This window comes from Penaeus vannamei, chromosome 15 (assembly GCF_042767895.1).
Source record: "Penaeus vannamei isolate JL-2024 chromosome 15, ASM4276789v1, whole genome shotgun sequence".
NCBI lineage: Eukaryota > Metazoa > Arthropoda > Malacostraca > Decapoda > Penaeidae > Penaeus > Penaeus vannamei.
Window position 1 is genome coordinate 29,707,490 of NC_091563.1, and position 15,427 is coordinate 29,722,916.

Genomic DNA, 15,427 nt, shown 5'->3' on the forward strand with positions numbered 1-15,427 from the left:
GCGCCCAATCTTGGGTAGAAATGCTGTTTTTGTAATAAAAATGTTAGCAAATACAAATGTATACTCTATACAAATTGGAAGATTCCGTGTATACGCACATAGGCACACACATACATACATTCATACCTGTATATATATATATATATATATATATATATATATATATATATATATATATTTATATAGATATACATATACATCTACATCTACATATACAGACATATATATATACATATATATATATATATATATATATATATATATATATATATATATATATATATATACATATACCTCCACACACACATATAGGAATATATATATAATATATATATCTATATCTATCTATCTATCTATATATACAGATAAACTCACGTGTGTCTGTGTGTGCATATATATTCATGTATGTATATTTCTCGGAAGAACAGCGTTTATAACCATGGGTAAATACATGTAGGAAATAGTACACACACACATATATGTATGTATACTTTTCATGAATGAATGCCCCTGTGGTGCCCTTCACCTCAATCCTCCCTACACAAAACAAATACAATTCCTGGAGTTACACATAGTCCATTATCACTCACGTGACAAAACATGTTATATACTTCTAACTATCTGTACTTAATGAATGAACACCCTAGGTACCCCTCCCCCCTTACTAAAGACAACAGTTATGGAATTACTCAGGCATCTAATGCGTTCTCTCGTTCCATAGGATACATATGTAACATCTGATAATCCTGATAAGAAAGGTGATTTTATGTTTGATGACAAATATTACTGTTGGCGTCCTGATATTAGAATAATGTCAAGGCAACCTACAGTGCTTTATATAGATGGATTATCCGTTGGGCTGCACAGTCGTGTCCACAACAGCTTCACGTGCAGATCTACCTGTCGAAAGGCGGACGTTTCAGAGGACAACCTTATTACTGATTCGTGTAGTTGTTCACGGACTCGTTCCTGAACACAAGAGATGGAAAGAAGCGGAGTGACACTTCAGCGCCGTGAAAACCTGTCTGGGAAACTTGAAGAAACTAGCGTTAGGAAAAGAAAATCCAACTGATGTGAAAATGGGTCGCAAGATCGGAGAAATTTCAGTGGAGGTGATCGACCTGGTGAAGGAGAGAGAAGGAAAGAAAGAAGAGAAAAGGGAAGGCGTGAAAGCCTCCTGTTGCCTTCAACAAGTCATTACAAACCTTAAAAATTCCACTGACGACGCTCGGAAGTAAGAGATGTAAGCATTTTCAGACAGGGAAGAGAGTAAATGCATTCAACCATATGCTGTTTCATATTCCTCACTGCATATCCTCTTACAGTCAGATACTCTCGAAATTGGCACACTGCAGCAAAAATATAATACATATTAATATTTCAGGCATGGTAACGAAAACCGGCCACACATCACACTAGCTTGGCGGCTTCCGCGGCCAGCGCAGCCACCGTCAGCGAAGACTCCGATGGCCATCCCGGTCTGCGTGGGATGCTGCGCTGTCAACGTGGGGGACTCGCCTAGTCTGGAGTTTAACATGGTGGGGGTACATCACGTCCACAGCCACTGTCAGTGAAGACTCCCAGTCTGCGTGGGGACGGACCTGAAATGACCGCGAATTTAAGAAGAAATGCAAGTCCATTGAGAACCTGAACGGCTAAAGATGAACTAGTCGAAATAGGAGCTTCGGTGCTACCGCTGTGGGAGGTACAAGGAACATACTTCAAATAAAACATGGCTGTTTCAGTAAAAATAAACAGTTGATGAACTCAGTGATTTGAAAACCCTTCTGTGCCAGAATTCTGATCAGATAGAATAATGAAAGCAAGGTCATTGTAAAGGTTTCATTGTTAAGTTAACACGCACATGCTCCCGTACACTTTACCTGTCTATATAGATACACATGATGATAATGATAAACCTATGATTACAGAGCGATAACAATATCAATAAAATATCAATGATGATAATAGAAGTGACAGGAATAACTAATGATAACGACACTCATGATGATGATAAAAATGCTGTTAATAGTAATGACGATGATGATAACAGTTATAATGATGATGCTCATAATGATACTAATACAATCTACTACTAATTATATCAGTGATAATAACAACAATAATAATAATTACAAAGATGATAATGATAATGATGAAAACAATAATGACAAGAATAACGATATTAATGACAATGATAATATACACACGCCATAATAGAAATTATAACGCTGATATAAATGATAATGATAATTATCACAATAACAATGATGTTAATAACAGCAGCATTCGCAATAGCATAAAAATGGATCGTGTGCCCCTATAAGAGCAAAGGCTTGGCACGATTCCTCACTTATCTCTCTCGTATCGCGAACCCCGTTACCGGATTGCACGGGCGGACTCGTCTTCGTGCGCGTCTTCTCCTTTCGCTCTTTCGATTTGATTCTGTCTTTATCTTCGCTCGTCCTTTTTCGTCTTTCCTCTCTGTCTCTCGCTCGTTCTCATATTTTTTTCATTATTATCATCAATATTATGGATATTATATTTATTATTACTATTATCATAATCATTATTACTATTATCATAATCATTATTACTATTATCATAATCATTATTACTATTATCATAATCATTATTACTATTATCATATTCATTATTACTATTATCATAATCATTATTACTATTATCATAATCATTATTACTATTATCATAATCATTATTACTATTATCATAATCATTATTACTATTATCATAATCATTATCGGTATTATCATAATCATTATCGGTATTATCATAATCATTATCAGTATTATCATAATCATTATCATTATTATCATAATCATTATCATTATCATCATAATCATTATCATTATTATCATAATTATTATCACTATTATCATAATCATTATCACTATTATCATAATTATTATCAGTATCATAATTATTATCAGTATTATCATAATCATTATCATTATTATCATAATCATTATCATTATCATAATTATTATCACTATTATCATAATCATTATCAGTATTATCATAATTATTATCAGTATCATAATTATTATCAGTATTATCATAATCATTATCAGTATAATCATAATCATTATCATTATTATCATAAATCATTATCATAATCATTATCATGATCTATATCCTCATAATTATTATCATTATTATCATAATCATTATCATTATTATCATAATCATTATCATGATCTATATCCTCATAATTATTATCATGATCTATATCCTCATAATTATTATCATGATCAATATCCTCATGATTATCATGATCAATATCCTCATAATTATTATCATGATCAATATCATCATTATTATCATGGGCAATATCATCATAATTATTATCATGATCAATATCATCATCAGCAAGGATAAGGATAAGGATAAGGATAAGTCCGATATGCGAAGCTGAGCCTCGCCCGGGCTATGGGAGAGCCCAGCCTGTGCCGACTAATGTCGACTCGATCAACGTGTTTCAGCGAGTGCTGACGCGACAGAGCCTAGTCCTTACCCACCGTGGTGCCCAGCCACAGCAGTAACCTCCGGGCGACAATTGGAACTTCTCGCGCCTGGGCGGGGCGCGAACCGCCGACCCCTCGGATGAGAAGCCGACACGTTACCATTGTACTACCCTGGAGGCATCATCAGCAACTTTATTATTGTTATTATTATCATGTTTAAGGTGTACCTATACAATTAATTCTACCTAATTCGAGGTCAGGTTCTCCGCAAGCAGTCTCGTGACATGACTTTCGACCCGAGTTCCCGAAACAACATATATTTAAGCCACATTTTCTTCCACAAAGACATTACATAACGCATTTTCACAAGTGCCAATCATGGAGATATTTATGCTACTTTTCCTGTGTTGTTGCGTCTTCGCTGCCCACAGACTCGGAGCCAAATGGCTTCTTGGAAGCTGCCGCCAATTTCAGTTCGATGATTATGCTTTCGGAAAGGAGTAAAGTGACTCAATTTATGTCGCCCCTGGACGACTTTATGGAAACCTTTAATCGGGCAAGTAAAGGTATCTTCAGTGATTCAGGAGATGAGGCTCTTGGCCGATCGAATGGAGTCTGCTCGGAGGAGGAAACCGGACGCTGTCGGCAGTCGGCGTGTTCGTTCTCTTGGCAAGGTCTTGGAGAAGAAACACAAACCCTTCATCGGAGGCGTGATGCCTCCGATGAAGGGTTTGTGGATTTTCGCCAGGATGGAAGTACCGTTCCGATATCTCGACTTCAGCCTCTTCGAATCCCCTTGTCCTTCGCAGAAATAGGGTTGATTGCACTTCAAATAAAATCATAATACAGATATAGCTGATTTTTCTTTGTATAGGTGCATTTATAGAATGAGATCAGTATGATCATAAAAATCTTACCAATTCTTTAAAGGCCATTTTATCAAACGCATTATAAGATTAAGGTTTTTGCATTATCAAGATGTATATACAATGAAATAGATAACCTTAAACAAAATCCGAATACTGTAAGAAGCAAGTATAAACTGACGTTGCCATTCAAACATCCACCATACGACTACTTTCAATCGAATCTCCTCCCTGGGGGCTAATTGTATTCTTAATAAAGAAAATCTTATATATATATACCCATATGTTCTTTGTAAACCTCAAATATTGAGATACCACATTTTTTGTGTGTGAAGTATATTGAAAATACGATTTCTGATTTAAAACGATGTAAGTCACCCCCTCCATATTAATTTATATCAGTAAACAATAGCTTCCTGTCAAACATTAAACCATATATCCGGTTTCTGAAATATCGCAAACATATTTTCTCTGTGAGTAACAAAACCTCGGGCGTAAGAGCTGGAGAGAGGGAGAGGAGAATAAGTAATTTATTGAAAAAAAAACAACTAATAAATCATGTTGTAAACATACGCGCACTGATAAGCAGATTATGCACTCGGATGTGGTTTGCTAATGAAAAGTTTCGCTTTGTCTTTCCGAGTGACAAAATAATGCAGTAAGAACCAACGCAATGAAATATAAGAAAGGAAATATATGGGCTCTTTATAATTTGTTTAATATCTGTTTCCCTATTTTTTTTTTTCAGACATTTCATGGCAAGATCAGAGACAACCTCATCCATTTTTTTTTTTTTTACAAATCGGTCGCGTTCTCACGTCCCATAGGATGCGTACGTAACATCTGATAATCCTGATAAGAAAGGTGATTTCATGTTTGATAGCAGATGATACTATTGCGTCCTGATATTAGAATACTGTGTCAAGGTTCAGTTCAGTTCAGTTCAGTTAGATTTGCGAAGTCATGCTTCGCCCGGGCCTTTCCTCTGGGGTGGCCCGGCCTGTGTTAACTGTTTCTAGTTAACTCAAATGTTTTCTTTGAACTGCATGCTTACCGCGGTGGCTGGATTGCAAGCAAGCGATCCAGCTGAATAATTCGTTTAATATCTGTTTCCCTATTTTTTCTTTTCAGACATTTCATGGCAAGATCAGAGACAACCTCATCCATTTTTTTTTTTACAAATCGGTCGCGTTCTCACGTCCCATAGGATGCGTACGTAACATCTGATAATCCTGATAAGAAAGGTGATTTCATGTTTGATAGCAGATGATACTATTGCGTCCTGATATTAGAATATTGTGTCAAGGCAACCTACAGTGCTTTATATAGATGGATTCGCCGTTGGGCTGCACAGTCGTGTCCACAACAGCTTCACGTGCAGATCTACCTGACGAAAGGCGGACGTTTCAGAGGACAACCTTATCACTGCTTCGTGTAGTTGTTCACGGACTCGTTCCTGAACACAAGAGATGGAAAGAAGCGGAGTGACACTTCAGCGCCGTGAACACCTGTTTGGAAAACTTGAAGAAACTAGCGTTAGGAAAAGAAAATCCAACTGAAGTGAAAATGGGTCGCAAGATCGGAGAAATCTCTGTGGAGGTGATCGACCTGGTCAAGGAGAGAGAAGGAAAGAAAGAAGAGAAAAGGGAAGGCGTGAAAACCTCCTGTTGCCTTGAACAAGTCATTTCAGGCTAAAAGGATTTCACTGACGACGCTCGGAAGTAAGAGATGTAAGTTAATGCATTTCAACCATTCAAGCAATATCCTCTCTGTACATTTTAACTCTTATTGTTAAACGTATTGAAATCTGGTGTATACAAACAACGATAATTCACTTATAACGTGACATGTTGAAAATGCCATTACCTATGATAAACATTGTTGTAAAATATGTCTAATTCTTTATCAAAAATAATTCTAATAACTTTATTCCCGACAGACTTTCCATCAACACGTGCGGACGACAAACCTGAGCAGCACCTGCATTCAGACTGGGCGACGTGTCTGCCTTGGCCAAGTCCCAGTCTGCCGCGACGACGCAGCACTGGAATCCAACTCGGCCGACATGGCTTCCGCGAGCGAGTCACAGGACGACTGCCTGCGTGTCTGCCCTGGCCAGCGCAGCCGCCGTCACGTCTCCCACGGCCATCCCGGTCTGCGTAGTGGACGGGCCTGTGATGGCCATCAATTTAATGGCAAATGCTTGCTTACTGAGAGTATGAATGGCGATAGAGGAACTAACCGAACCTCTGTCTCCTGAAGAATATTGTAACCCAAGATAAAATGTGACTGTTTCAATAAAGAACGATTAATGCAAGATTATGTATCACATTCGCTATCCAGCTAAAGATCAAATAGAATAATGAAAGGGATAAGTTGACATCAAGATTTCCTGGGAAAGTTAGTCATGCATAAGACTTGGATGCATACACACATACACATGATACTATAAAGAAAAAAATATCAATAGCAATAAGAATGTTGATAGTGATACGAATAGTAAGGTTAAGGGTAATGACGAAAATAAGGAAAATAACATTAACAGTGATAGTAAATAAAGTAATGACATTAACAATCATGATCATAACAGCAACTACAATAGTAGTGAATAATAATAACAGCAGTAACCAAAGAAAAAAATAATAATGATACTAATAACAATTATGGTTGTGATAATATCAATGGAAGTTATAATGACTGACAGAATTATAATCTGAACAACAAAAATAATGTTGATGGTAAAATTAAAATGGATGATAGAGACGTTAATAAAATTGTGATAGCTATATTAATAAAAAGAGTAAAGGCATTATAAATTAATTTATGTGCCTGTATGCTGTCGTTCTCTTACTACAATTATCATCATAAGTATCATTAATGCGATGAGCAACTTTATTATTGTTGTTATTATTGAGGTTCTCAATTAGACCGGGCCACTCTAGAGAAAAGGCCCGGGCAAAGCATGACTTCGCAAATCTAACTGAACTGAACTGAGGTTCTCAATTAGTCAAAGTCAGGTAAATGATCACAGGACAAGACTCTCTACCCGAGTTCCCGAAACAACATATATTTAACTTGTCTTTCCCAGAATTATGTACAACAAAACGAGGTACCGAAGTCATACTATTCAGACTAAGACTAGGTTACCAATGCGCTTGGCAAATTATTGACAGTGAGTCTGGGAGGTCATGTAAACACTGCGGCGAGCCTAACGCCACCCTGTTACATTACTTGCAGAATTGTGTACACACACAATTTCTGAGACAGGGACCACCCACCACAGCCGCCGGGCTGGTAAAAAGGGTGTGCAACATGCTTTCACCATGGCAGCTGGATCGCTTGCTTGCAATCCAGCCACCGCGGTAAGCATGCAGTTCAAAGAAAACATTTGAGTTAACTAGAAATAGTTAACACAGGCCGGGCCACCCCAGAGAAAAGGCCCGGGCGAAGCATGACTTCGCAAATCTAACTGAACTGAACTGAACTGAATCATGTACACACCTCACAGGCCCTCTCTCCTGTGGTGTGCAGAGAGATCACCCAATTGGCGAGGCATTATTGTCACTCACTTGGCGTGATTCTCCAGAGCTAAAGCCTCCAGACTTGAGCTTGATTTCGATATTCTTTGACAACAAACTACACAGAGAGCTCCGCCAATTTCTCGTGGTTCGCCGCGACAATTGGCCAGGCCTTCTCTTGTAGTTAGTGCCCCACTACCGCTCCCTTGGAGAGCGATGTTACAAACCAGGTCTGGACCCTCTGGTCCTGGACATAGTTTGTGGCCACGCACCAAGGGCGACTTTTCGGTGTCTAACTCTTGCCCTCTCTTTCTGACTTCCTGGTGCAGCCTGGGCCTGCAGGAAACGTTGATTTCCAACATTCGCCTGGGCTGCGGTGACGTGATCACACCCCCCTTGTAGCAGGATTGGGGTGCAGAGCGTTTACCACACCAAAACTCCGAGTTCAGCCCACCCAGGGGGATCTCCTGTCCTGTGGTGCTGAAGGGTCGAGTGCAGGGATCAGAGCTTTTTGTGAGGCCCTTCTTCAAACCTCACCCAGAGAGGAGGTCCCCGAAAGGGGACCAATCTATTTCCAACTCTCTAATGACCACCACAAAATGAATCAGACCATGGCAGTCACCCTGGAGCCTTTCAAGGCTGCAGGGGGGCGAAAGAAAACCCAAAAGCAGGCCGAACGTGTCCGGCCTGCTGAACCGAGCAAGGACAAGACAGAAACACCAACCACAAAGTCTGTCCATGCACACCAGACTGAGGGAAGCCTGAACTCCCCTCAGAACTCCCTCAGTCAAGAAGGGGCTCCAGCTGTACCAGTCAAAACAGCTGCCCCCACTTCCAAAGGCCTTAAACCCCTGCAAAGGGGAGGCGTGAAGCGACGAAGGGTGGAAACTGACTCTGAAGAAGAGGCAGAACACACCCCAAGTCGACTAACGCGGTTTAAGGTACCAAAAAAACCTGAAGACTTCGACAATGCATACCAGCTGGTAAGGGCATTGGAGAAGGAAAGGAATGTGAGATTATCAATCCGAATCTCCAGAGATAAGGGCATGATCATTGCCCCCAAAGACAAAGCCACCATGAACTTCCTGCAGGAAATCAAGGTGCTAAAAGATGGGAGGAAGGTGTGTATCTCACCACTGACCTCCCAAGAGAAAAAGTCCAAGATGGTGCTACTTGGCTTTCCACTAGGGTTCGACGTGGAGGTGATCACGTCTCTCCCACAAGTGGTGGAGGCTTCCCGCATGACCAAAGGGAAGTCTCCAACCAGGCAAGTCCTTGTTATCCTCAAGGGAGCCCCAATCACCACCCTTGATCTGGGTAACTGGGGCTCATACAAGCTCAGGACATATGTGCCAGAGCCCTTGAGGTGTTTCACGTGCCAAAAATTTGGGCATCACCAGGCCAACTGCAAGGCCAAAGCCAAATGTGGTGTATGCAGCGAGGCACACGAAACGGAAGTGTGTATTAAGGCACACAAAGATGGCCAGAAGGACACAACAGCCAAGTGTCCAAACTGTGCCAAAAAACATCATGCCTGGAGCCTGGCTTGCTGTCAGGAAACAGGCAGTGATTAAAAAGCAGGAGCTAGCCAAAAAGCGTCCTGACTTTGTCCCTGCGCCCCCAGGCACCTATGTCTGGGGCCAAAACAAAAAACAAAATCAAAAAGAAAAGACTCCCCGACCTCCTAAGAGGAAGGAGTCGCCCCCACAGAGAAAATTGGATATCTCTAACAGAGAGGAATTCCCCGAGCTTGCTAGTGGCAAAACAACAAAAAAGAACCAAAGGGAAAAAGGTTCAAAGTCCACAGCAATGGTCCCCCCAGTAGATGATAATCTTTTCTTTGACGAGAAAGATATGACTCTCCTGTTGAGTGCTGTAGTTTCTGCAGTAGCAACAGCCTTGGGGAGGACCAGTGAGGAGGCGGAGAAAGCAGTGCAGGTCGCCATGACGGCTATGACCCAAACTGTGGCGGCTCTGAAGGGAAGGAAGCTAGAAGCCTCCAAACCGATAACGAGCAGCGCTCCCCTCCCCAAATCCTCGGATGGCAGGCTAGCTTCAAAAGAAACATCACATAAAACCCCAGCTAGTCTGTCAGGACAGGCTGAAACTGTGCAGCAGGCCGAGTCTGTACAGCCAAAGTCTCGTCCTACGACCCGAGGTGACACTTCCAACCTAGGCCCTACACCCCTCGGTAAGGCCTTAACCGGAGTGTCTGACTTAGAGGAAGTTGTACAATCCTCAATCAATGAGGATCTGTATTTATCTGATGCCACCAGCACTGGGGCATCGGAAGATGAAGCAAGTGACACTGAGTAACCATCATGGCACACAATCTAAGCATACTGCAGTGGAATATCTGTAGCTATAAAAGCAAGAACTCCTTTCTCCAGTCCAGCGCCCCACCCAGGCGCGAGAAGTTGCTATTGTCGCCCGGAGATTACTACTGTGGCTGGGCACCACGGTGGGGTAAGGACTAAACTCTGTTGCGTCAGCACTCGCTGACACACGTTGATCGAGTCGACATTTGTCGGCACAGGCCGGGCTCCCCCATAGCCCGGGCGAGGCTCAGCTTCGCATATCGGACTTATCCTTGTCCTTATCTCCAGTCCATTGTGCAAGCAAGGAGCATTGACGTCGTCATGCTCCAGGAGACACTAACAATGGGATCCGTGTGCTTCTCAGGATGTCATGCCTTCACCACTCCAAACCTGGATGGTGCTAGAGGCCTGATGACCTTGGTAAAAGAAGCTATCCCTTGCTCCTTAATAGCCAATCCGCCGCACTGTGGAGATGGTGTTGAATCTCTTGCTGTTGAGATTCAGCTTCCTGGGGGCTCTATAAAAATATACAATACTTATAGCAAACCACTGTGTGAGAGCTTAGATATAAACCAGGTCTGTGCTACTGCAGCACAAGACCGAGTGATCATAGAGGGAGACTTCAATGCACACATGGCCATGCTGAATCCACGCAAAAGGCCGAACGCGGCAGGCATTCACATAGCAGAAGTGCTTGAGACATTCCCTGAGATCGCTCTTCTCAACACCAAAGAACCAACGCATGTGAAGGGAGGGGTCCTAGACCTCACCTTTGCCACTGCAACAATGGTGGAGAGAACTCACAAAGACGCCTGGTACTATAATGACGAGATCAAAGAGATCAACCACAGGGTTAATATGTGTAGAAAAAACTTCCGACGGCAAAGATCTCCCGACAATCTGGCCCTGCTGAGGGAAGCTATTGTGGATGCCAAGGAAACTGCCAACAGAGTAAGGCAGGAAAAATGGCTGGAATGGTGCCAGTCTTTTGGGTACCAGACCAGCCTTACAGAGTTGTGGAAACGGGTCAGGCAAGCGACAAGCCGCCAAGCCCCGAAATGCACTCATCATGACCCACAATCAGAGGCTAACAGATTCGTGCTTGAGTTCTCTGCCAGAACCAGCACCAACAATCTGCCTCCAATGATGAGAGAAAAACAACAAAACTTAAATCCAGAAAGACTTGCTCTCATAAGAGACAAGGCACTCGAAGCTGATGAAGCAGATGCCTTGTTCTCTCTTAGGGAACTAAGAAAATCGTACACATCCAGTTCTGGGTCAGCACCGGGATCTGATGGGATCTCTCACCCCATCATTTCGCATCTAGGCCTTGCAGGAGAACTTGCATTCTTGCAGGTTATCAACAAATCCTGGCAAACAGCCACGGTGCCCCAGAGCTGGAAACAAACCACAATAGTTCCCATCCCAAAGCCAAAGGCAAGTACCGCCCCATCTCTCTTCTCAGTTGCCTGGGTAAAACAGCTGAGAAGATGGTACTCAACAGGCTCCGATGGAAAACGGGTCCCCCCCCCCATGAACACCTGCATGGGTTCACAAGGGGTAAGACCACTGCTCATAGCATTTCCACACTCTTAAGCACAATCTGCACCTCGCCCGCCGTGGTTGTCTTCCTTGACCTGGAGAAGGCTTTTGAGTTGGCAAGTCCACTTGCCATTCAAGAGACCCTAATCCACAAAGGAGTCAAAGGCAGACTCTTGGCCTGGATAGCTGACTATTTTAAAAATAGATCAGCAAATGTCAGATTTCAAGGCCACCTCTCACAGCACATGCCACTTGAAAATGGAACTCCTCAGGGAGGGGTTCTTAGTCCAGCCCTGTTTAATACCCTCATGTCCAACATACTCGACATTCACCTGCCAGAGGGATGCAAGATCATCTCTTATGCAGATGACTTGGCAATCATAGCCTCTGGCAACCACTGCCTTACTAGAGCTCAGCGTTGTCTGAACCTGGTGTCTGAAGAGTGTTGTAGGACGGGTCTAAAAATATCAGCAGCAAAATCCAAAGCAATGGCACTGAGAACCAATGTCAGAAACAAAAAACTCACCATACAGGGTATGGATCTGGAATGGGTGAAGGATTATCTATACCTTGGTGTATGGATAGGACACACACTCACTTTCAAAAAGGAGATCCAATACCTGCTTGACAGAACCAAGGAAAGACTGTCAGTCATGAAAGTCATGACAGGGAGACACATAGGAGCAGGACACAAAGTACTAAGATCATTCTATGTACATGCTGTCCGTCCTATTATTGACTATGCATCTGTCGCCCTCATTGCTTCCAGCACAACATTAAAAGAAAAACTGGAAACAATACAAAACGAAGCAGCCAGGATAATTCTAGGTGCTCCTAAGTGGACAAAGGTCATCAACCTCCTCATGGAAGCTGATTTACCGTCCATGGACACTAGAATAGATCTAATGGCAGCACAGTTCCTTTCCAAGGTCCTGCAGGCACCCACAAACTCCTATCTAAGACAAAGAGTTCTCAGACGCCTACAACAAGATTATCAGTTGTTTGCAGACAATTCTTGGCTCACACATACAGCCAGAGTTTTGATACGCTTTCAACTAAAAGATTCATTGCTTGCCAAGGGTATGGACTCCCCTCACCCTGATTACAAAGAACCCCCGCCGTGGGCAAACGAAATGATCGAATTCTCAATTCTAAATCTCACAATGAGAAAAGATCAATATTCCATGCCTAGCCTAAAGGCACAAGCACAAAGGGTCATTGAACAAATAACTCCGCCGGGTAGTATAACTTACTACACGGACGGATCCGTGGATCCAATAAACCATACTGCAGGCGCCGGCTTTGCAACAAAGGATACCACAGCATCCATTAGGGTCACTGACAATGCCTCAACGCTTCAGGCTGAAACGGTTGCGATCATGGAAGCATTGACACACGCGTCCCTGAGGGGAGGGCACGTTGTCATTCATACAGATTCAAGAGCAACTATTGACAGCTTACAGCATAGCATGCCCCCAGATAACATCTACCTCTTGACAACAGTACTATACATAGCCCAAAGAATCCTTAGTCAAGGTAGAAGAATCATCATAAACTGGGTCCCAAGCCACATAGGCATACAAGGGAACGAGCTTGCTGATAAACTAGCCGAAAAGGGCAGGGGTATGCCCCCATCCTCCATGATCGTTAAACCCAGCCGAAGGGGACTGAGCCAAGGTACCAAAGCTGCAGCATGTGCGGTCCTCCGGGGAGCACATAGAGAAAACATCACAAAATCGCTCGCTGCCAAGTGGTACTCAGATGCTTCAGGCTATGAGCCACTGGCCCTTCCTCCAAATACAAAAAGAGGTACCGAAGTCATACTATTCAGACTAAGACTAGGTTACCAATGCGCTTAGCAAATTATTGACAGTGAGTCTGGGAGGTCATGTAAACACTGCGGCAAGCCTAACGCCACCCTGTTACATTACTTGCAGAATTGTGTACACACACAATTTCTGAGGCAGGGACCACCCACCACAGCCGCCGGGCTGGTAAAAAGGGTGTGCAACATGCTTTCACCATGGCAGCTGGATCGCTTGCTTGCAATCCAGCCACTGTGGTAAGCATGCAGTTCAAAGAAAACACCTGAGTTAACTAGAAATAGCTAACACAGGCCGGGCCACCCCAGAGAAAAGGCCCGGGCGAAGCATGACTTCGCAAATCTAACTGAACTGAACTGAACTGAATCATTACCGGAGCCTCCAGGATAGTACAGTGGTAACGTCCCGACCTCTCATCCGAGGGGTCGGCGGTTCGCGCCCCGCCCAGGCGCGAGAAGGTTACTGCTGTGGCTGGGCACCATGGTGGGTAAGGACTAAGCTCTGTCGTGTCAGCACTCGCTGACACACGTTGATCGAGTCGGCACAGGCCGGGCTCCCCCATAGCCCAGGCGAGCTTCAACTTCGCATATCGGACTTATCCTTAAAGACATTACCGGACGCATTCTCACAAGAGCCAGTCATGAGTGTTTTTGTCCTACTTTTTCTCTGTTCGGTTGTCTCTTCGCTGCCCACACACTCGGAGCCAAACGGCTTCTTGGAAACTGCCACGAATTTCAGTTCGATAATTATGCTTTCGGAAAGGAATGAAGTGACTCAATCTAAGCCGACACTGGGCGACTTGATGCAATCATTAATTAGTCAAGTAAAGGAATCTTCAGTGATTCAGGAGCTGAGTCTCCTAGCTGATCGAATGGAATCTGCTCGGAGGAGGAAACCGGACGCTGTCGGCAGTCGGCGTGTTCGTTCTCTTGGCAAGGTCTTGGGCTCGAATAAGAAACACAAACCCTTCTTCGGAGGCATCACCTTCACGTGGACTTTCGCCAGGATAGAAGTCCCGTTCCGGGATCTCAACTTCTTCGAATCCCCTTGTCCTTCGCAGAAGTGGGGATGATTGCATTCTTAATAAAAGAACACGATGGTTTGATCTTTCCATGGTAAACCATATCATGAACAATAACTTCTATGAAATAAAAAGTGAATATCAGAAGAAAATCCGAAATATGTGTTCATAACATTTAACGGTATGAAATTATTACGTCATGCTATATCTAATGAAAGGCATGGGATACATGTGATACAGTTGCAAATAGACTACTATTTTAGTTCGATAAATATAAAGAGCAAATATTGCATAGAATTTGATATTAGGTGATTCCATTACATTTGATATTTAAACGAAATTTCCTATTCTCAGAAAACAATACACATACATATATATATATATCTAGGTATATACGTGTGTGTATATATATGTACTCATATTTATTTACATGTGTATGCGTGTGTATGCTTTATCTGAAATTATATAAACGTACAATGATTTGGTATTCTTGTCAAAGAAATGATGTTAGGAAGGCCTTGCAAGCAAAGGTTATTATATATATACGTCTATCCTAATCCTTGTTTTGTGTTATATATTAGATCTGTTGCCAGCATGACAAACAACAGCCAATGTAAAGGATTTTTTTCGTTGTACTCTAACAAGGGATTAACACCAGATTTTAAAAATTAGTGAAGGCACTAATTATCCATGTATACACAATACTTGGTCATTGGAATTCCATTCTTCGGGAACATCTCACACAAATAAACCATCTACTTTACATAACCTTTACTTTTTACAAATATATGAAAATAATTAGTACGAAATGCCATATACATTTTTTCCTTTCATATCACGATTCTTTGATAAAC

The 15,427-nt window shown here is 42.4% G+C and overlaps 1 long non-coding RNA gene across 1 annotated transcript; it reads left to right on the forward strand.

Moving 5' to 3' along the window:
• Positions 1 to 882: 882 nt before the first annotated feature.
• Positions 883 to 1,767, forward strand: LOC138864250 (uncharacterized). The gene is made up of 2 exons (XR_011399120.1): positions 883 to 1,243; positions 1,385 to 1,767. It is a non-coding gene; the product is annotated as an uncharacterized lncRNA (long non-coding RNA).
• Positions 1,768 to 15,427: the final 13,660 nt, after the last annotated feature.